The sequence below is a fragment of the Peromyscus leucopus genome, chromosome 11 (assembly GCF_004664715.2).
Source record: "Peromyscus leucopus breed LL Stock chromosome 11, UCI_PerLeu_2.1, whole genome shotgun sequence".
In the NCBI taxonomy this organism is placed as follows: Eukaryota; Metazoa; Chordata; class Mammalia; order Rodentia; family Cricetidae; genus Peromyscus; species Peromyscus leucopus.
This window is the reverse complement of record NC_051072.1, coordinates 54,796,404-54,817,413: the sequence shown is the minus strand read 5'-3', so window position 1 is coordinate 54,817,413 and position 21,010 is coordinate 54,796,404. Positions and strand designations below refer to the sequence as shown.

Sequence of the window (21,010 nt, the reverse complement as noted above, 5' to 3'; positions counted from 1 at the left end):
TATCCTTCCAGGTGGTATTGTCACTCTGGTCACTTTGGCCTCACCCCATGCCTCAGAAAGAAAGGCCTCCATTTCCAGTTTCCTCCCTTCCGTCTCTCTCAGAGCAGCCAGGGAGATCTTTTTAGACAAGCTCAGGTCATTCCTGCCGCTTTACACTTCCAATAGCTCTCTAGGACTCTCACTTCAGATTTCTTCTTGGAGCCATGCTTGGGAGCTCATGCCTGGAGTCCCAGGAGGACACTTGCTGTGAGTTTGAGGCCAGCGATCTCTTTGACGTGAATCGTGGGTCAGCCTGGGCTATGAAGTAAACCGCTGTCTCAAAAAGCAACAAAACCCCCAACAAACCTCACGTGGCTCACTGGGTTTTTGCTTCATTTCCAAACACTTGTTATTATCATCTTTATTTTAGCCATTCTCATGTGGTTAGTACGTTGTTTCTTTGTAGATTTGGTTTGTATTTCACTTACAACTAGTGAGATTCCTTTTCCTATGTTCTTATTAGCCATTTCCAAATCTTCTTGCAGAAATATCTGTTCCCATCTTTTACTCATATTTAACTGACTTGTCTTTTTATTGTTGACTTGTAAGAGCTCTTTCTCTGTTCTGGTTTCAAATCCTTTGTCAGAGAAATAGTTTAAAAAAGAATATTGACATCCATTCTGTGGGTTCTTTTCCATTTCTTGATGGTGTCCCTTTGTTATACAAAATTGTCAGTTTTGAGGAGACTTGATGTCTGAGTTTTCAGTTTTGAATAATTTTGAATATGCTTCTACATATTTTTTTCTTTAGGCATTTATTCTTCTGGCCATATCTAAGAAATTAAAGCTTAATCTGAGTCATAGATATTTGCTTTTGTATGTTCTTCTATGAGTTCAGCCACCACGTCTTAGGGTTGGGGTGCATTTTGAGTTAATCAGGGGTAAAGTAAGAGGTGGGGGGTTCATATTCTTTCTTGTTCATGTGTCTGTCCAGTACCTCGGTTCCACTTGCTGAATAGGCTGTTCCTTTCCCACCAAAGTGCCCTAATGCACTTCTTAGAAATGAATGACCAGCCGGGCAGTGGTGGTGCACGCCTTTAATCCCAGCACTCAAGAGGCAGAGCCAGGCGGATCTCTGTGAGTTCGAGGCCAGCCTCATCTACAGAGCGAGACCAGGACAGGCACCAAAACGACACAGAGAAATTCTGTCTTGAAAAGAAAGAAAAAGAAATGATTGACCATAAATGTGAGCATCTGTTTCTGAGCTCTCAATTCCCTCTCACTGACTTGAGTGTCTATTTGTACCCTCTATACCTTCAGTATCATTTCCTTCGAAAAGCAGGTGGTAAAGTCACATGACTGGCAAGAAGGGAAGGCTGACTGCTTGACCCTGAAAGGGAGAGAACTGTCTCTGTGAGTCAAAGGGAGAGTGTGAACCAGCTGCCCTGAGGCCAGGTCCTCCAAATAAAACTGCCCCTCTTCATGACTGGCTGCTCTTCCTAGTGAGTCACCGAGGGGCTTGTGAACTGTGGTTGACATTGCCTCACAGAAGGAAGGGTTGGGGAAGGGTCCTAGGACCCTCACCTGAGTTTCCATCCACTTCTCCCAGCCATTTGTCTGATTGGGCGGGGGTGAAGGGTGGGATGGGATGGGAGGTTATCCCTGGAAGGGCTGGAACTTACAGGCTTTGTCTGGTCTGTGCAGCTCTGGGGACGCTGTCCTCTATGCTGGGCACAGGCCTTCCAGTGAGACTGCTCTAGGGTCACCCATACCCCTATCCGTTCCCTGTTACTAATTCACTGTAAGTAAGCATAATAAACTCATGATTCCTCAGGGTGAACTTTGGTGGAATCTTAACTTTGGTTTGCTATTCAGACTGTATAAGGAGGGCAGACATTGATTACATCTCCCAGGGGAGAAAATCTAAAGGGTGGTAGGCTGTGTAACAGGTACATCCATTACATTGTCATAAAACAATCTCATGCAGAAGGCAGTATTATCTTTATTTAAACGTTGAATAGCCGGGTGGTGGTGGTGCACGCCTTTAATCCCAGCACTCGGGAGGCAGAGCCAGGTGGATCTCTGTGAGTTCGAGGCCAGCCTGGGCTACCAAGTGAGTTCCAGGAAAGGCGCAAAGCTACACAGAGAAACCCTGTCTCGAAAAACCAAAAAAAAAAAAAAAAAAAAAAAAAACAACATTGAGCAAATTCCAGGCATGGAGATGTGTGCTTTTAATCCCAGCACTCAGAGGCAGAGGCAGACAGGTCTCTGTGAGGTCAAGGGCAGCTTGGTTCTCATAGTGAGACCATGTCTCAAAACAAAACACAATGAAGAAAACTAAGGTTTGGAGAGGTTAACTAATGAACCTAAAATCACTGGTAACTGTGGAGGAGGTGACATTTGTTTATACTCAGCCCCAAGACTCCAAAGCCCGTGATAGTTTTTTTATCAAGGATGTTTGCTTCCCATCCCTCCAGAAAACACGTTTAGAAAGCAGCTGTGACTTGAATTCATGACACTCTAGAAAACGCAGGTGGCCTCTGTCATTTCCTTGAGTTAGTCAATAAACCGATTTCACACAGCATTTCAAGGAGACACTCCAACAATAAAGCTGGTTTTGTTTTCTTGATGTCACCCACTGTCACCGCTTTCCCAGATCTTAATTCCGTGGTTTCTGTGGTCTCATTTATAGACCCTCAGAGAGAATGAACATTATCTGGTATAATTACCAGAGCACACGCCGTTCTCATGCCGTTCTGCTGGGCAGACAGCGGGAACTAATCCGAGCCACCTCCTGAGGTTGTTCTGAAGTGGACACAGGTCGTGACTGGTGACTGAGTTCTGGGAGAACTGTAGATTTAAACCTGGGAGACATTTGTGAAATGGGCGAAGAACGGCACTATTTTGCATAACTGCATAACGCAAGGCTCATTTATCATCCCTGGTGGAAGTTAGGTTTAGATGACGCAACTTCAGCCTCTTCAGCTGGGCCAGAAAGGCAGTCTAGACCATTGTGTCATCCCTGCTAATTCCTACCTTCACTGCTGGGAGGGAGAGCCTGCTGCCTTCCCTGAGGAAAGGGTCTGCATCCACGCATTTAGATTGTCCAGTCTCTAAGATGTGAGAATTCCCATGATTCAACTCCTTTCAGAAAGTCGTGCTAGGCAAAGTTTGTCAGACCGGAAGAACAGCAGTACTCTTCACTGGGCCCTGAGAATTGCACTGTTGATTGTATATTAAACTTGTGTTAAGTCTGAGAAACCCAGACTGACATTTAATGTTTGGCTATGGTAAACCAGGACACCGGCAAGATCTCTTACCCCTTTCTGTTACTTCAAGTAAGAAGGAAATCACCTGGGGTCATTTGGAAATGTGCAAAGTGCATACAGTGGTCTGTTCTGGGAACAAAAAAGCTGAGTCAGAGAGATGCTGCCAGCTGCCGCCATGACAAGGGAGATGTAAGGTACTGGAAGGCCATGAGCCACGTGGCAACTTATAGACTAATAGATGTGGGTTAATTTAAGATAGAAGAACTAGCCGGGCGGTGGTGGCGCACGCCTTTAATCCCAGCACTCGGGAGGCAGAGGCAGGCGGATCTCTGTGAGTTCGAGGCCAGCCTGGGCTACCAAGTGAGTTCCAGGAAAGGTGCAAAGCTACACAGAGAAACCCTGTCTCGAAAAACCAAAAAAAAAAAAAAAAAGATAGAAGAACTAGATAACAAGAAGCCTGCTGTGGCCATACAGTTTGTAAACAATATAAGTCTCTGTGTGTTTACTCGGTTGTGTCTATGCAGCTGCGGGACTGGCGGGTGAGAGAGATTGGTCCTGACCGTGGGTCAGGCAGGACCAGAAAAACTCTAGCTACAGTCTGTGATGCTCAATATTTTCTTAACAGAAACTGATGTATTATCTAACTCTAGCACTAGCTAAAATAAGATGTTTAAACCAGTAATAACTACAAATGTGTCAGTCTCTCTCTCTATATATATATGTATATATACATATATATATATAGGGGGGGGGTAAGAGCAAAACCTTCCCTTGTAGAAGTTTTGAAAGCAGTACATGACTCATAATAGCCGAGATAAAGCTCTGGAAAGCACAAGTCCCAGGCCAGATGCTCACAGTGTTGCTATAAGGGCTAGACTCGACTTCCTCTGGGTGGGCCATGAGCACTGTGAGACAGCTAATTCCCACAGGCTTCTTATATTCGTGTACTTTTCTGAGGAAGGTTTGTAATCCAAGAAAATGTCTGCAGGTGAAGATTAGGAGTGACTGAATTGCTGGTTAATTGATCTTGCCAGTTACTCGTTAACTGCTGTTAACTTGCCAGTTACAGTTACTGAGCAGTTAAGAAGCCTACAGGCTTTTATGTAACGTACAACACAATATTGCAGTTTAAAAAAGAGAGAGAGAGAGACTTCCGTCTAGGTTGAGAATTTCTTCCTGAGGAGCCCATGGCCTTTCCTGTCTGACCTGCTGCTATTTCCCTGACTTCCATGTGTCCATCTGAACTTGTGAAGTTTGTTGTCCACTGGATGCATTTTTGTTAGTTTTCTTTAACTGACAACTGCACACCTTGGTGATGGAATTTCTAGAAAAATAGAAGAGTTCCTTTTGTATGTATAGACTTGATTTTATCTTTGTCTTAAAACCTGCCACACCAGAGCAGAAGTTCAGATGTGCTATTTCCAAGTCTCACGATGACTTTGAATGGGCTGTTTCTGTGGTCACAAAGGTGGCCTCTGCCTCAGGGAGTGCTGATCTTGTACAAAGTAGAGCTCTCTGGTGTTCAAACTTGCCTTTTCTCGATGCTTATTTGTAGAAGAAAATGATAGATGTGTAGAATCTCAGATAGCTTATTCGTATAATTACATCCATGAGAGGAGAGAGCAGAATGATCAGTTTTCAGTCGGCGACTTTTTGCAGAGCCCACAGCAGACCTGTAACTCTGCCTGATTCATTGCATGGAAATCCACTAAGATTCCTCCACTCAGGATCTTCAAAAGGGATTTATTTCAAATTTATGTTCTTTACAATTGTATAGTTTTAGGAAATAGCAGTCACTCAGTTGAGAAATTCAAGTTAATCGATATTCAATATTCAGGAATAAGAGATTGCCTTCCTGTGACAAATGTGTATTTTCTTTAGATACCACACCGACTCACACCCTGAAAGAATACAATGAGAAGAGTTCACACATGAAAAACTCCCTAGCCTGGCTGATGAGGTGCCCTGTCCAGATGTTCAGAGAGCAGAGACATCTGTGCAGGCAAGTCAGTTGGCAATCACGCTCTTTAGCCTGGCCCCACTGTAATTTTACCTTATGACCTATCCAAGTGGCTCATAATCATCTTCTTCCAAGGCCTCCTTGTCATTTGACTGAACTTTGTAGATACTCTTTAATTTCCTCCTCGCTCATGCCTTCCAGTGTTTTTTGAAAATTTGACCCAAGCCCATGATAGGAGCAGAGTCGACAGTATCCCAGGTTCCCTCACTCAGGAGTCTTTCTCCGGAGCTTCCTTTCCGTAGCTTCAGCAGGGGCGTTGTTCTTGCATTGTGCTGTCACGCCCTTTATTCCCCATTCAGTGTGATTTTGTCTAACCTCAGATCCCTATCGTCCTATCTGCAAATACCGGCTTTGATGTCAACACAAGTAGCTGCACACATGGTTGCGTGTGCGCGCGTGCGCGTGCGTGCGTGTGCGCGCATGCGTCAGTGCATGCGTGTGTGTGTGTGTGTGTGTGTGTGTGTGTGTGTGTGTGTGTGTGAAGTTAGTGTTTTATTTCCCCAGTGGTTCTTCCACGACTTCAACAGAGAATACCAGCTGGGCATAAACACTCTAATTTATATATCCCAACAGGTATTTACTGTGCCAGCATTGTGGAAGATGCAAAGGCACAGTCTGTGGGCTACAGTGTGCCCTTCAAAGAACAGAGGAGGCACTAATGCAAGCTAAATACATGTGCAATATAGAATACCACCAAATGCCACAAAACAACTAGGGATGTGTTGTTCAGGTGCCCACAGTCCACGAGGGAAGGCGTCCTTACATTTCTTCCTGTTCACTGATGCATCTCCAAGGGCTGTCCTTAGTCTCTGACGTAAGCTGTGTGGATCACAGCGTGGTCTACCCTGTGAGCATAGGGCCGCTGTCTACTCTTGCAAGGACGTCTCCACAATGCATAACAAATGCTTCACCCACGACTGCTTCTACGTACAGAGGGCTACTAATAACATGGAGGCAGAAGTGCTACTTCATATTCAAATGTTCCTGGCACATTTGGTGCCACCAACAGACAACGAACGGCCGCCCAAGTGTGGGTTGGGGGTGGGGGCTTAGACTGCGTGTGGTTGTGAATACACCATACAGTGTTTGATGCTTCTTTGTCCTATGTTCTATTTGTAATTGATTTGGCCAAGTGCAATATCCTTACAGGGTTTATAGGAAGAGGGTGCAAGGTGAAAGTTTCTCTTTTTTTTTTTGGTTTTTCGAGACAGGGTTTCTCTGTGTAGCTTTGCGCCTTTCCTGGAACTCACTTGGTAGCCCAGGCTGGCCTCGAACTCACAGAGATCCGCCTGGCTCTGCCTCCCGAGTGCTGGGATTAAAGGCGTGCGCCACCACCGCCCGGCGAAAGTTTCTCTTTTTAAATTTGGTTCTGTGTTTCTTCTCAACTCAGTGACTCAAATAACTCTCCCACAATTACCGTCATCTTTTTTATAAAAGTAAAGTCTTGTATTTACTATGATATTTATTAGGAATTTAACACTGTCCATAAACTCTGTTAGTATGTTCCTTTGAATGTTTTTGTCAATTCTCTGCTTGTGATGCTACCTAGGTTTTTTGAATAATTTGTTCCTAACCTGTCAGCCCTCTTTTTGTTTCTAGCATGTGATTTGGCAGAGAACACTTAACACTCTTTTGCAGTAGACTGTCTCCCTGCAAGCTTCTTTTTCAGTGAAGAAAAGGAGGATTCTTCCACGGGAGATGTCATGGGAACAGCATCAGCATCCTCATCATGGACACAGGCACGGGTCCTCCCAGGACCCCATCTGGGCAGAGCACCAACATCAAGACACATTCCCGCTTGCAGCTGTAGTTCTAACCTTCGCTCATGAAGCATCACAAACGGCCTCCATTTTATTTTGTATGTTTTCTCCACCATCAACCGTCACGGGTGACTTGACCTACGCTATCATACAATACTGTGAGTAGACCAGCCGTAGGATATGGTTTCAGTAGTGGAGTTTTCAAAAGAAAAAAAAATTTTTTTTTCTTGGCAAAATGCCTCAGATACCTTCTCACGCAGGAAGTGGCCTGCTGGGTGGTGTTCTAGAGCCATTGACCTGTAAGGCTGTGCAGATGGGTGCAAGTACACACAGCCAGAGATGGGAAGCAGGGGGTGTCACTGAAAATAGCGGGTCAAGTGCAAAGACTTCAGGAGCAGATAGCCCGTGCAAGCTGCTACTGGGAGGAGAGGAGTCCCAAACTGGCTAGGTCTGTGCCTTAGTTGATAGAAGCATCTCAGACAATTGTCTGAGAGTTTGGGGGGAAATTTGACCGGGTTGTGTGTGTCGGGGGGCGGGGGGCGGGGGGAGAAAGGAAGATGTCTTCGCTGAGCTCTGTCCTTACACAATCCTTATACAATGAAGGCAGACAATTCAGCTCCTGGCTGTTTGACTCTGTCCTATGCTCCTACCCCTGGGGGCGGCGGTGGTGAGGAGTTGATGGGTCTCCTCTTTGGACAAGGATCCCTTTCAGACTAGCTAAAACGCCTTCGATATCTTGAAAACTATCTTGACTGCGGGGAGGATGTGTCTGGACCCAAGCACCTAAGCTGGGAATACTCTGTGAGTGTTTGGACTGTTTGCACAGTTTCCCCAGTTAGGGAGCAGGACCTGGAAATTTGTGTCTCCAACGTCCGTGGGGAAGGTACCGCAGCCCCCTCTCCAGCTTGCGGTTCTCCGAGGGCCGGGGACCGACGTTCTTCCCGCCCCGCGGGGTCCCGTCCGCGATCGGGCGCCCCAGAGACCGCTCCTCCAAAGTGAGCGAGGAGGGGGGACCCGGCAGGGTCCGGGGACCCTCTCGCGGGGATCCCGCATCGCCTACACCCTCCCGGGCCCTGCAGGACCCTCCCCCCCGGAGGCCGGGCCTCGCCGACCCCTCCCCGCGCGGCGGCCGGAGGCGGGGATGCTGAGTCGCAGCGGCCGGCCTGGGCTGCGAGCTTCGGCCGCCTCCTCCCGCTGCGCCCGCCCCTCGGCCTCCGCCCCGGCGCCGCCGACCCTCGTCTGCTCCCGCCCTCGCCCCTGCGGGTTCGCCGGGGCCAGACCGAGGCGGCAGCGAGGAGCCGGCACCGGAGAGCCCGGCTGGGGAAAGGCTGCAAGCGCCCGGCCCAGAGCGTCCCCGGCCAGGTAGGCGAGGCGCGGGGAGCCCGGGAGGGGGACGGTCCCCGACAGCTCACGGGGGCGCGGCGGGACGGACGGCGGGTGCCAGGGCGGGAAGGATCCGCTGCAGCGCCGGCCGCGGACGTGGAAGAAGTTGAGCCTGGAACAGCTTCTACTCGGGGAGCTGCAGTGGTCCCCCGCCAGACCGGGTCCGTGCCGCGTGGGTCTCACCGGCCACAGACCCCAGCGGCATCTCAGACCCGGGGCTGCATTTGTTTGTGGCCAGCGCCGAGATCGGGGGTGAGGGCTGGAGAGGAGGTGGGCGGGGAGCGGGGGACACCACATCTGGGGTGGGTGAAGGACTCGGGGAGACGGGCTTTTATGCAGTCCCTACCCGCCGCCGGGCTCCCTTCTCTCTGCGTCTATTCGCGGTCTCGTGCTCTCTGAACTAAGAAAAGCGGAAAGATTTTTCTCCAAGCCGGCTCAACTTTTCTGTTATTTCAGGAGGTTCAGAGGTTTCTATGGAAGTCCGTGGCGAGTGAGAGAAAGGCAAAGACTCTCATCCTCACTCCCGATCCCGGGGAAGCTTCCTGTACTTTTGTGCCGTGATTGTGTTTGTGCTTGTAGATTACAGCTGGTGACCCATATGGAAAAGTGGAACCACTGCCGGCGAGTGTGTGGAGCCAGAGGGCGGCTAGGTGTGGGGGAGCCATAGAGTAACCCAGACTTCCTTGGAAGGGACTTCCATTCTCTGAGCGCTCTCCCCGCCCAGGTTGAAGAGAGGACCAGAGAACTTATCTTGCTCTTTCTGATGCTCTTCTAATCATTTGAAAAACTCCTTTTCAAATTAAGAGATAGAGAACACGTGCACGACGATTAAAATAGTTTAAAGATAAGGAAGACAAAAACCCCTCTGCCGTCAGACTGATTAGCCTATGTTGGAAATCGGATCCCGATGAAATAATAATATTCGAAAGGTTTAAAGCAATACAGAACAACATCTTATTTTATAATAGTTACCTCCAAGTGGTCACACAGAGCAGACAGTGTGGCTTGTGGTCTGTGGCAGGGTAGCATTTTATGGCGGGAGGTGGTGCATTGTGAGTTTCAGGAGAGGAGGATGGGGAGGGGGCAGCTCATTTGTCTTGGAACCAGGCTAGTTAGGAAGAGTAATTACATTGCAAATGAACATTTGTGAATATGATTTGAGTCATGATACATGAACCAGTCATTTGTCTGTGGGGAAAAACGGATCTTTGTAGATGAGAGCAAAGCAGTGCCTTATGGGAAAAATAATACATATTGTTTATCCGTGTGCATGGCTCAGAATTGATAGCACCTGCTAACAACAGAGACACGGACTTAGAGATTTTGCTGCATGCAGGGGTTGAGCAAGGCAGGAAGGTAAATCTACAGCAGGAGAGGATCACAAAACAATGAATTGAACACAAGTTGTGTGTGTGTGTATGTGTATGTGTGTATGCAAAAGTTATGTCCATCTTCTGCAAAAGTCCATTAAGATATGTCCATTATCTTTTCTGCAAAGAATTGCCAAAGTAGGAGGATTAAAATTGAGGAGACTCACAGAGCTGGAGACATGGCTCAGTGATTAAGAGCTCTTGCTGCTCTTCCAGAGGTCCTGAGATCCCAGTACCCAAATCAGATAACTTAGAACTGTCTGTAACTCTAGCTCCTGGGGATCCAATGCCTCCGGCTTCCGCAGGTACTGGCACTCATGTGCACATACCAAAATGCAAACACACCCCTAGACATAATTAAAACTCAGTCTTAGAAAGAGTCTTTAGGAGACTCAGATTCAGTCTGTTGAGTCCCCCTTGGGTGAAACCCTCTGTGAGCATTTGGCAGGCTATTTTCTTATTCTCAGCCTCGGTCCCTGTGTCTATGAAATGGTGGTGGGCCTGGAACAATGGCTCTGATGCTAAGAGCTCTTGTTGCTCTGTCATGAGGACTGGGGTTCTGATCCCAGCACCCATATCGGGTGCCTCACAAATGCTTCTAACTCCAGCTCCAGTGCCCTCTTCTGACCTCCAAAGGCATGTGTGCATACACTTAGACACACACACACACACACACACACACACACACACACACACACACACACACACAGCAATAAAAATAAGCCTCCTAGATGGCTTGGCAATTAATAGTACTTACTACTTTTCTAGAGGACTGGCGTTCGATTCCCACCAGTCGGGAGCTCCTAACTGCCAGCTCTTAGGGATTGCCTACCCTCTTCTGGCCTCTGCAGGCATTGCATTCATATGCACAAACCCACATACCGATACACAAAATATACTCGTAATTAAAATGCTAGTAATAAAATAAAATATTCAGAAATTACTTTTGAAAATGGTGGTGACAAGGGTTCAAGTCGGAGTCCCCGGAAGGTTAACTGGTGTCTTTGTATGGGGTTTGGGATAGTTCCCATGCACAAGAAATGTCCAGAAAACGTTAACGATTGCCAGCACTCTAAATCCCCGGGGTTAAGGGGGATGCAAAGGTATCTGATTTTTGAATGGCTGAGTTGAGCCATGCCTCTCACAGTCCATACCTAGAAATACCCACTCTTTCTAGAACTTTCAGGCTACATCCTTTTGGCCTCTTCTGGTGAGCCTCTTCCGGGCCATCTCTTCTAGGGAGTTTGTCATTCAGTGTCCGTGTCTCTGAGAGCTGGAATACAGAGTTGGCTCATCATGCCAGGTCTGTACTCTTCGTAGTGGCAGATTCTTAGGCCCCATATCCCATCAAAGTAAATAGCCATGTTTTATTTGGGAAGAAAACAAAATTTAAAAACCCTGTCGTGGTGGACATGATAAACACTGCCCAGCAATGCTAAAAAACTAGTATTAGAAAGATGTAAGTGGTCTATGAATGCCTAGTTTCCAGAATTCACTCAAACAAAAAAAGAAAAGAAAAGAAAAGAAAAGATAGCCTTAAAGTAAACCTTGAGGTTATAGACAGCTGAGAGCAAGGTAAACAGAGGCATCCTTCACAAGACAGTATTTCTTGAGCAGGGGAACTGTTCCCTATGTGTTCCTCCTTCTGATGGGGGAGGGTAATATCTATTTGTTCATTGGTCCACTCCTTCATCCTGTTGTTCAGCTGATGCTCTGAGGTCACATTGTAGTTTTAAAGAGTTCCATGGCTCCAGGATAGGCTGGGGGACAAGGCAGCCAGTATCGTAGTGCAGGAATCGTGGCATCATGGGAATGGGGTGAAGAGAACCTTGGAGACGATGGTCCAGCTGCTGGTTCATCTCCTGGGGTGAGCTTTCCCTAGAGAGAGTCCTTGGGGTTCTGGGGATCGGGACCTTCTGGGGGGCAGCACTTGTGAGGACCCCGTGTGGAGACAGATGGCATAGAGTAGTTGAATTCAGTTGAAAGGAAAACTCAACTTAAGCCTTCCAGAGATATGTGCAACCTAGTGTTGGCTGCAGAGACAGGAAGAGAAATTGGATTTCCAGATAAATGATGAAAGAGGGCTCTTGACACAGTGGTGTCACGTGGTAGAGGGCTGCAACCTCCCTCCCTTGCCCGGTCTGTGGAGAGCGAAGTGAACAAAGACATTCTTAACAAAACAGTTATTTCTTGATCCGGTGACCGCCTTGTGTTGCTCTTTCTAATTTGGGGGGGGCATGTCCATTTTTTCCCCGTTCGCCCATTCATTTATTCTGTCATTCAGCAAATGTCTATTTAGTGCTGCAGGTGAGAGTCGTTTGTGTCCTTGGGACTGCAGCTTTTGAAATTTTGTCTCCTTTCAACAAGCCCAAGTGGGAGTAATTAAGCTCCTGACCCTTGGCCTCGGTGGCCAACCTCATACTGATGCGATCCTGCAGACTTGATGGGATCTGTTACTTTGAACGGGAAGACCTCTGATCCACACAGAATGGTTCTGAGTGTGTTTAGTTAGTGAGGATGTGTAACTAATGAACTGGATTCCGTCCCCGCACACACGTATGTTGTGGCAGATGTTGGCATGCCCCTGTATTTAGATGTGGAAGCAGACACCATGAAGGAGGGCCTCCAGGAGGGCTCAGGCTTCAGTGAGGTGCAGAGAGTGGGTTCCCCATTCTGAGCTCTTCTTTCTGAGGACACAATGAGGAAAGAGTGTGTATTTTGTTTTTTAGACCACCGGGTCTGTGGTAGTTCTTAATAATAGCCTGAACAGTCTAGCACTTGTGCACATGCACACTCACACACATTCACACACATTCACACACGATGACCTTTGCAAACTAAGAATATGCATTAGTTTTGTGCACATCTATACTACCCTGAATGTAATTTAAAAGGCATATTATCTGCATATTTTCTCAGTTTAGCCTTAAACCATTGGCTGGGTCAAGAGAACCATGTTAAGGCTTGGCTGGCCTGAAAGGAGAACTTTGGTGAATGTTTATTATTCTTCATGTGGGTTTGTTCTGATTTTGATTCAATACTACATCTTATTGATTAGGTAGTTTTTATGGGCACTAATCAAATATTCTGTGAAACTTAGAGAACTTCAGAGCTGTCTGCTGGGGGTGAACTTGCTAGGTTTAACCAAACTTTAAAAATTCATGTAGCCAGGCAGTGGTGGTGCACGCCTTTAATCCCAGCACTCCAGAGGCAGAGCCAGGCGGATCTCTGTAAGTTCGAGGCCAGCCTGGGCTACCAAGTGAGTTCCAGGAAAGGCACAAAGCTACACAGCGAAACCCTGTCTCGGAAAAAAAAAAAAAACCAAAAAAAAAAAAAAAAAAAAAAAAAAAACCACAAAAAAACAAACAAAAGACAAAAAAACAAAAAAACAAAACAAAAACAAAAAACAAACCAAAACTTCCTGTGGTTTATGAAGCAGTGACGCTGAACCTTGTCCTTGGTTATAACACTTAAATGACGAGCATTGGGTATTTTATATCATTCCTAAGGAATAATATCCAGCGTTAGCGAGGTGATCGCAGCAGTACAAACAGTGTTTATACTTTCTTCATAAGGAGAATTTCAGCGAGGCATAACCAGGCTGAGGCTTCAGAGCCCTGGCTAACATGGTAGTCGCATGCTCCAATGCTTGTATCCCTGTGAGTGGAAGACTAAGGATTGCCAGCCACTCCTTCCGAAGTGCGTTCCCCGTGCCTCGGTCCCACCTGCTCTGCACACCCATTCTCCACATTTTCTCTCTTATGGGCAGTGCGTGCCAGGGCTCTCCAAGTCTCTTGTTCGGGAGGGGACCAAGCTTATCAACTGCTTTTTTTTGGGGGGGGGGGCAGGAGGCAGGTGGGTGTATTGCTTCCTTGGAGGGGTATTGCTGTTAATTTCAATTTCATTCGTTTGTGGAATCGTTGAAGGTGTGCCAAGTTGACCCCGATGACTGTTGGATCACAGGCATGAGCACAACCGTGACTCCACACGGCTGTAGAGTTAGGGTAAGTCCAGCAGGGCCTGATGAATCATTGGCCGTCTGTGTAACCAGTTTGCACCTCACCTCCCTCACTCCACTGGCTTGGAAGGAGAGAGGCTAGAGTTTTCACTGGTTATCTTGGTATTTCTGTCTAATTGATGAAAAGCCCTGACTTAAGTACTTTCTGGCAAGTTAGGGTTTTTTGGGGGTGTGTGTGGAATTGCTGTTTTTTTTTTTTTTTTTCAGTAGAATCTGAAGCAGCAGAGGGTCTGAAAAGCTTTTGCGGTGACCTTCCCACATGCCCGGCAGGTTTAGGGGGGCTCCTTTTCCTCTGCTGGCTCTATTGTTCAGCCTTTTCTCTCTTTCCTGTGGGGCTGTGCTGTCAGGGGCTCCTGGAGTTCAGGCTTCCTTTCTCTGGGCAGGCAGCCCTGGGCTGTACGAGCATGTTGTTTTCTGGCGTTGGCGGCAGCGAGCCAGGTGTTTAGGAAGGCTCTGACTGGTCGACGATAGCCTCTTTTATCTGCAGATAAGTGGCATCTGGCACACACTGATTAAGGCCCAAACGACTTCTTCAAAAATTGGATTTTTTTTTCTTTTTCCTTTTGCCTGTATGGATCAAGTTTTAGGAAGTGGAAAACCATACATTGGATCAGTGAGCAGTGTTTTGCTATCTGTCTATATATTAAACACACACTTTGGAAAAACGTGGCTCACAACTTTGAAAATCATTTCAAATCATGCTCTTTTCCTTGAACTGGCCAACAGTCCATTTTCGAAGATGATTCCACACAGTGGGGCTCATCATAGATATTCCTAACTTCTCTTTCTCACAGGCATCTTTCAGTCTTCCCCTGGAGTTAAGCTCCTAAGTTACTGACTATACAGATCCATGCTGTGTGGGGCACCATGTGCCACCTAATCAATAGGGGTCTATAAGTTGATTTTCATCCAAATATTAATTTGGTAAGTGGGTATGCTTAGGATGTCGGGTCTGTTCATGTGGTTTTTCCCGGTGTATACGTAGGTCCGTGGCTCTTCTCTAAATTAGTGAAGGAAGGGCATGATCAGAAGAAACAGAATGGCTGTGTGGAATACTTGATCTGTGGTACAAAGTCGAGAACTGTAGGTAAGGACATAGGCAAAGAGGCCACACCAAATAATAACCCCGGTGGTGGTGATAGTGTCGAAGTGGTGACTGCCTCTGTGGGCACCTTACGTGACTAGCTGGCCAGGGGTAGTTAGGATAGCTGATTGTTGGATGTTACTCCTTTGGCAAAGAGACTCACAGTCTCTAAGAAAATGCTGGCCTTTTCACCAGCCACCTTTATCAACAAAGCTTCTATGATTTAAAACATTAAGAAAAAAAAAATTGAATTGTGGCCAAGTTAGCTTCCTTTAAGTTTAGTTACATACATTTGATTTTTAAAATCCTGACGAGTCGATTATGACCTAAATACATTGTTATTCCTGGTGTGAAATTACCAATAAACAAACAAATAATAAAAATCAAGTTTTAGAAGTCTTGGCTACAAGACTTCCTATTCTCGTAAATTTTCAGCTTTCTCTGTTCTGTATGTCTAGCCTGTGCTGATAATTGGTCTGACCTTGGCATCTTTCAAGTCAGCCTTCCCTGGGGGCTGTGTGTGTTTCCTCAGTGAATGTTGCTTGTTGGTCATGGAGGTCCTTTGAGTCCTCCGTTGGTGCTGCCTCCCTGTCCTTCCATTCAAGTCCTCTTAGTAACCCAGGGGACATCAGCTCCTGCAGGCAGCCTGAGGGCAGAGGGCTGCCGTCTGTGCCAAGTTTCAGAGGAAGCTAATCATACCCGTGACCTCGACCTCATTAACATTGTGCTGGAACCAAAAGACCCAGCATTCCATGGTATTGTTTGACTTTGGATTGTCTCTGCTGATTTATGGTCATGGGTCTGTAGGAGGCAGGGATGTAGAACCAGATGCCAGTGTGACAGACAGGCGGCCCTTCCTGACTCCTTTTAACTACTCAACAATCGGACTCTGGAGTGTCATCTAGTCATTGGGCCCTGCTGATGGGGATGTGGCCCCAGAACAAAACAGGAGTGATGGGCCTGTAGTGAAGAATGAGAGGCGTATTGGAAGCCTTGGAGAGCTGGGAGAGCTGGGAGAGCTGGGTGGGCTGATAGTCCACAGGGGTGTGGGTGGGAGAGGGACAGCCGGGAAAACCTCACCGTGGTAGTCTCATCCCTTCAAGCAGGGCTTCTTGATGGCTTGTGGAAATAGAGTCTGGCCCAGTGGGGCCGGTGGGGCCTCAGAGTCTCTGCATTTCTAGCAAGTTCTCTTGGTGGAGCTGTATACCTGGTGTGGCAGAGTTGAGGCTGGCAAAGGCTGTGCCTTGCCTGAGATCCGTGGAGTCTGGCTTGGAACTGTTGGCCTGCTCTTAAAGCTGGCTTTTACCCAAATATAAAAAATAAAACAGCCAGGTGGTGGTGGCGCATGCCTTTCATCCCAGCCCTCGGGAGGCAGAGCCAGGCGGATCGCTGTGAGTTCGAGGCCAGCCTGGTCTACAGCACTGAGATCCAGGAAAGGCACAAAGCTACATGGAGAAACCCTGTCTCAAAAACCTCCTCCCCAAAACAAACACAAACAAACAAACTAATTTTTTAAAAGCTGGATTTTACTGGCATGGGGTTGAGGGTCTCTTTGGGGCCCTGTGGGCTGCCAGGAGCAGCTCTGTAGGAATTTGTCCTTATTGTAGGGCCTGGCAGTTCTGGGGTCTTTGTGGTATAATATGGCTACAGGGTTGGCTTGGTTCTGGCTAAATCCATTGCCTTGCATGATGGATGTACCTCAAGTTCAGATAAAGAAGACTCAAAGTTCCTTCAATTAAACCTGAGTTTCCCCCCACACATACACACCCTGTAACTTTGAAGTTATGTGCTTACAAAGCATTTTAAAAGTTGCCAATTGTTTCTCTCGGAGCTTTATTCTGAACCTTGCTGAGCTCTCCACTGGGTGCTGGCTAGGAATTTGCATTCCTAGGCCCTCTCCCCTGGGGTTCTGACCTATAGTTTTGGACGGGGTCCTGAGAATCCAGGTTTCGTAAACAAAACTTCTAAATGGCTTTTAGAATCAGGCAGAGCCTGTGATGTTGGCTAGGCTTCGGGTCAACCTCACCTGCTCCTCTCCAGGCTGGGAAGAGCTGGCCTGTCCCAGGGGATCAGTTTGCGTTTTGTTTTGACACACTTGTCCTTATGAAGAGTCTGATAGCTTGAGTGTAACAAAGCAGAGAGCCCTTTGCCAGTAGAAGTCAGTTCCCCAAAGCCTTTATTTTTAGGCATGTTTAGGAATAGACGCTGATTACTAAAGGGCTTTCGGGGCTGGGGTGGGGGCCATTCTTGGAGATAACTGAATTGTAAGCATTGGGCCTCTGCAGGCTTTGAAGACGGTCTCATTGCCGACTTCCCCATTCCCCTCCCCTTGTTGGCTCAGATCCTTGAGATAACGAGCATCTCCATCTAAAGTAATGGGTGGACAGAATGGATATCTGAGGACCTTCATCCTCCGCGGGCCAGCTGGGATCTGATCTAAGTGGGCTGGGCAACCGAGGCAGCCGCCTTGTCCATCATTAGAACAACACCAACCTCCATTTCTGCAGATACAGGATACGCGCCTCAACTGCACCTGAAGGGCAGCGTCAGCCGTGGGAAACATCTGAAGCGGGAAATAGTTTGTGTGGTGGGATCAGGGTGGATGGGGCAGGAAAAGTGGGTACCATAGCGCTGGGCGCCAGGGTCGGGGGGCCTCTGAGCTGCAGTATGCAAAGGTCCCATGGGCAGGAGACCTGGGCATTAACAGCATTCCTTGATGTGCCCTGGGTATCCTCGCTGCTCCTACACTGCCCGTGGACCTGTGGCACACAGTGAGGTCCTTCAGCTCTGTCACCCACGTGACCAGGATGGGAGGGCCATTCCGTGGAAACTGAATATCAGAACCACTCTCCTCATGGTCAGTGTTGTTCTGAGTGTTGTGTGGATGCTTTGGATCTCATTTCCCCACTTCTCACGAAGACGAGCAAGAGCTGTGGAAAATGAAGAAGAGAGAATTGGCCTCCATTTTGGAGGAGCGTGCTTTGGTCATGGGTGAGAAATGGTAGAGAGAGACAGCTAGCCTGGGCTCTTCTTGGTCCTGGAATACTTGTTAGATCCTGGGCTTTGGCGTCTTTGTGACCATACGCTTTGTTCCACACTCCCGAAAGAAACCTGTCTCTTCGACAAGACCAAGTGTTTCCTTGTTGGAGCACTCAGACTCTGTGCCGAGGTAGAAGAAAAACCATCTGCTTCCTGGGAATGCAAAGTGAAGGCTTTGCTTGGGAAGGCGAAGCCCTGCAGCCCTGCTTCTCCAGGCCGGGTGTGTGTGTGTGTGTGTGTGTGTGTGTGTGTGTGTGTGTGAATGGGGCTTTTCTGTGGAGTTTAGCTACAGACCTAGGAACTGCTCCAAACCTCCAGAAAACCAGAGCTGTGTTTTCCTTGAAATAGAAGTGGGTTTCAAAGGCCCTGACAAGTGTGAAGTCTTGCCCTCAAAGTCTGTGTTGGCTATAGACAAGGCCAGCTCTGGGGCCTGCATTTAAGATACCATCCCAGCTAGCCTAAAATAGTAGCTGCATCTGCAATGCTGTTTGGTTTGTGACTCACTTGTTGCTTCCAGGGCATCCCATTTTGCTGCTGTTCTTTTTGCTAGCATGCTGTTGGCTTTCCTCTAGTTTCCCGGATGCTTGCTTGTCACACCTGCCTCGGCTTAGCCCTCACATGCTCTGGAGAGGTTCCCCCCTACCCCTGACCTCTCTGAATCAACTCTACAAAGACTCCCGAGTCTTCACTTTGGCTTCTGTCCACTGCCTCCAGGGTCCATTCCCTTCTCTTGTCTTTGTGGCCTGTGAGCTCCCTCAGGACAGGAAACCTGACGGATGATCATTTCCATGCCTTCAGTCCCAGTGAAAGTGAAGTGCAGGGCCTATAGGAGGCCTTAATCCCTGTAACTTCGGGGAATGAAACTGAGGCACAGGTAGGTTGAGTACTAGACATTGAGCTAACATCACGACTCTTACCTTGGCTTCTTTGATCCACCCCTTCAGTCAAGTGACACTGGCCAGATCTTTTGCTCTAAGTCCAAGAAGCCGTAGCCATGACCTGCAAGTCTCTACTGGGACCATTAAATGAGATGTGCCAAGTTAACACACATGGCCTTTTCCACTGTTTTTCAGGTAAATGGGGAAGCAGATGCTGGAGTTCACAGCTGGCCTGGCATTTCTGTCACTAAGAGGCACTTCGTATAGATAAGAGTTGGTTCCTGGGTTCCCTCATGCATAGCTAGGTTATCCCAGAATAGCATAACAGTGTAGCTTGATAGCCACCAGAAATTCCCATTCACTGGGAAGAAATAGTTAAAGGGAGGGTGACATGCCTGCTAAGAAGCTGGAAAGTGGTCCTCAGCCCCTGTTGCATTCCAAGTCACCTGGTGGTGCTTACCTGACTGGTTGTTATGGGTTGAAAGTGAAATGTGCCCCTCAGGCTCATGTGTTAAATAGTTGGTCTAACTAGTGCCCCTATTTTGCTAGGTTCTAGAAACATTAGGAGGTAGAACCTAGCTGAAGGAAGTAGGTCATTGGAGGTGTGTCCTTGTAGCCAGATGTTTCTTTCCTGCCCACCAGTTCCCAAATAACCAACACAGAGTCTTAATAGTGCTTGTAAATGCTCGGCCCATAGCTCAGGCTTAGTACTAACTAGTTCTTACAATTTAAATGAACCCATTTCTATTAATCTATGTGCTGCCACGTGTCTTGTGGCTTTACCTGTCCTCCAGCATGTCTTGTTCCCTCTACATCTCGTGGTGACTCATCTGACTCTGCCCTTCTTCTTCCCAGAATTCTCCTAGTCTGGCTCTCCTGTCCAATCTCTCCTTCCTGGCTATAGGCCATTGAGCTCTTTATTAACCAATAAGAGTAATATATATTTACATCATACAAAGATTGTTCCACAGCATGTCCTTGAGGGAGAAATCTTGTCATAGTCCCTTCTGTATCTCCTTCTTTCTGCTCTCTGTCTGGCATGGGTATACAGCCTCCTCCTCCGTGTGTTCCTGCCGCCATGATGTTTGCTGCATCTTAGGTCCAGGGTCTGTGAAAACAAGGACTGTGCTCCGAAACTGTGAACCCAGCTACATCTCTCTTCTCTTACGTTGTAGCTGTCAGGTGTTTGGTCACAGCACAAAAGTGAAAAATAATAATAAAATATTTAATTCACTGCTCTCTCCTTGGCTTTGCCAACCTCCTCATTCTCCTCCCTTCCACGTGAGGTAGTGCCTTCGTTTCTGCATTTAAGACGCAGTCAAAAATCTGACCTACTCTTAATCAAACTGTCTAGAGAAAGGCTCTTTGGTGTATGGCCTTCCCAAGCTGTCCAACAGAATAAGCCGGTCCTCATCTCCATGACGCCATGCCCTTTGCGTGTGAACTCAGCTTCCTGTTCTCTTTGTTGTCATCGTTACCTGCTGTGGTTCCTGACATGGAACAGATGTCCAATAAGTGAGTAAGTGATAGTCAGAGGGAAAACTAAGGTATAAGCACCCTACCCCGCCAACCACAAGAAACAATGGGTTTCTAAAATAGATAATTTGTAGAGGGTCTTGTGGATTAATTATTTGGCTGGCTGTTCACATCACCCTTAATTGAAAAATTACCATAATCTAGTTAAATCGGAAGAGTTTTGAGTCTTACACTTATTGGAAAAATAGTGTGACATTAGGTCTTGGGGCAATATGTCGTCATAAGCAGCCAGCCCTCTTAGCTGTCCTTGGAGAAACAACCATTGTCAGTCAAGACCCTTAAGCTCCGTCAAGCATTGGCATGCAGACCACCGCTCGACCCTGTGTCTGAATGAGGAGGCCGATGGGAACAAACACTAGGCTTTCCTGTTGGCTGCCCAGGAAGAAATAAAAGGCCCTTCAGTGGCTCAGGCATGTGTTTTAAACTATAGTTTAGATTTTGAGTGTTGTGATAGAAGCATTGGGACAGAGCTTGTCAGGTCCTGGAGTTCTCAGTGTGTTGAATGCTCTGAGACACCCTGGACACCTTGGGGTGAGGCAGCTTTATCCCGTGAATTGGGAGCAGAGCATTCCCACGTGGCTCACCTGAGTGTTAGAGTCAGAATGGGACCAGCATCCTTCCAGGAGCTGGGGATGACTGAGTTCGCGGACTCGAGGGAGTGGTACTTAAATCTCA

At 47.5% G+C, this 21,010-nt stretch overlaps 1 protein-coding gene across 1 annotated transcript in view; it reads left to right on the top strand.

Annotated features, from left to right (window-relative positions):
- Positions 1-8,228: 8,228 nt before the first annotated feature.
- Lhfpl2 (LHFPL tetraspan subfamily member 2) overlaps positions 8,229-21,010 on the top strand; it is a 155,130-nt gene continuing 142,348 nt past the window's right edge. Inside the window, exon 1 of the mRNA XM_028871647.2 lies at positions 8,229-8,389. The gene's annotated coding sequence lies outside the window, so the exon portion shown is untranslated. The remainder of the gene's footprint in view (positions 8,390-21,010) is intronic.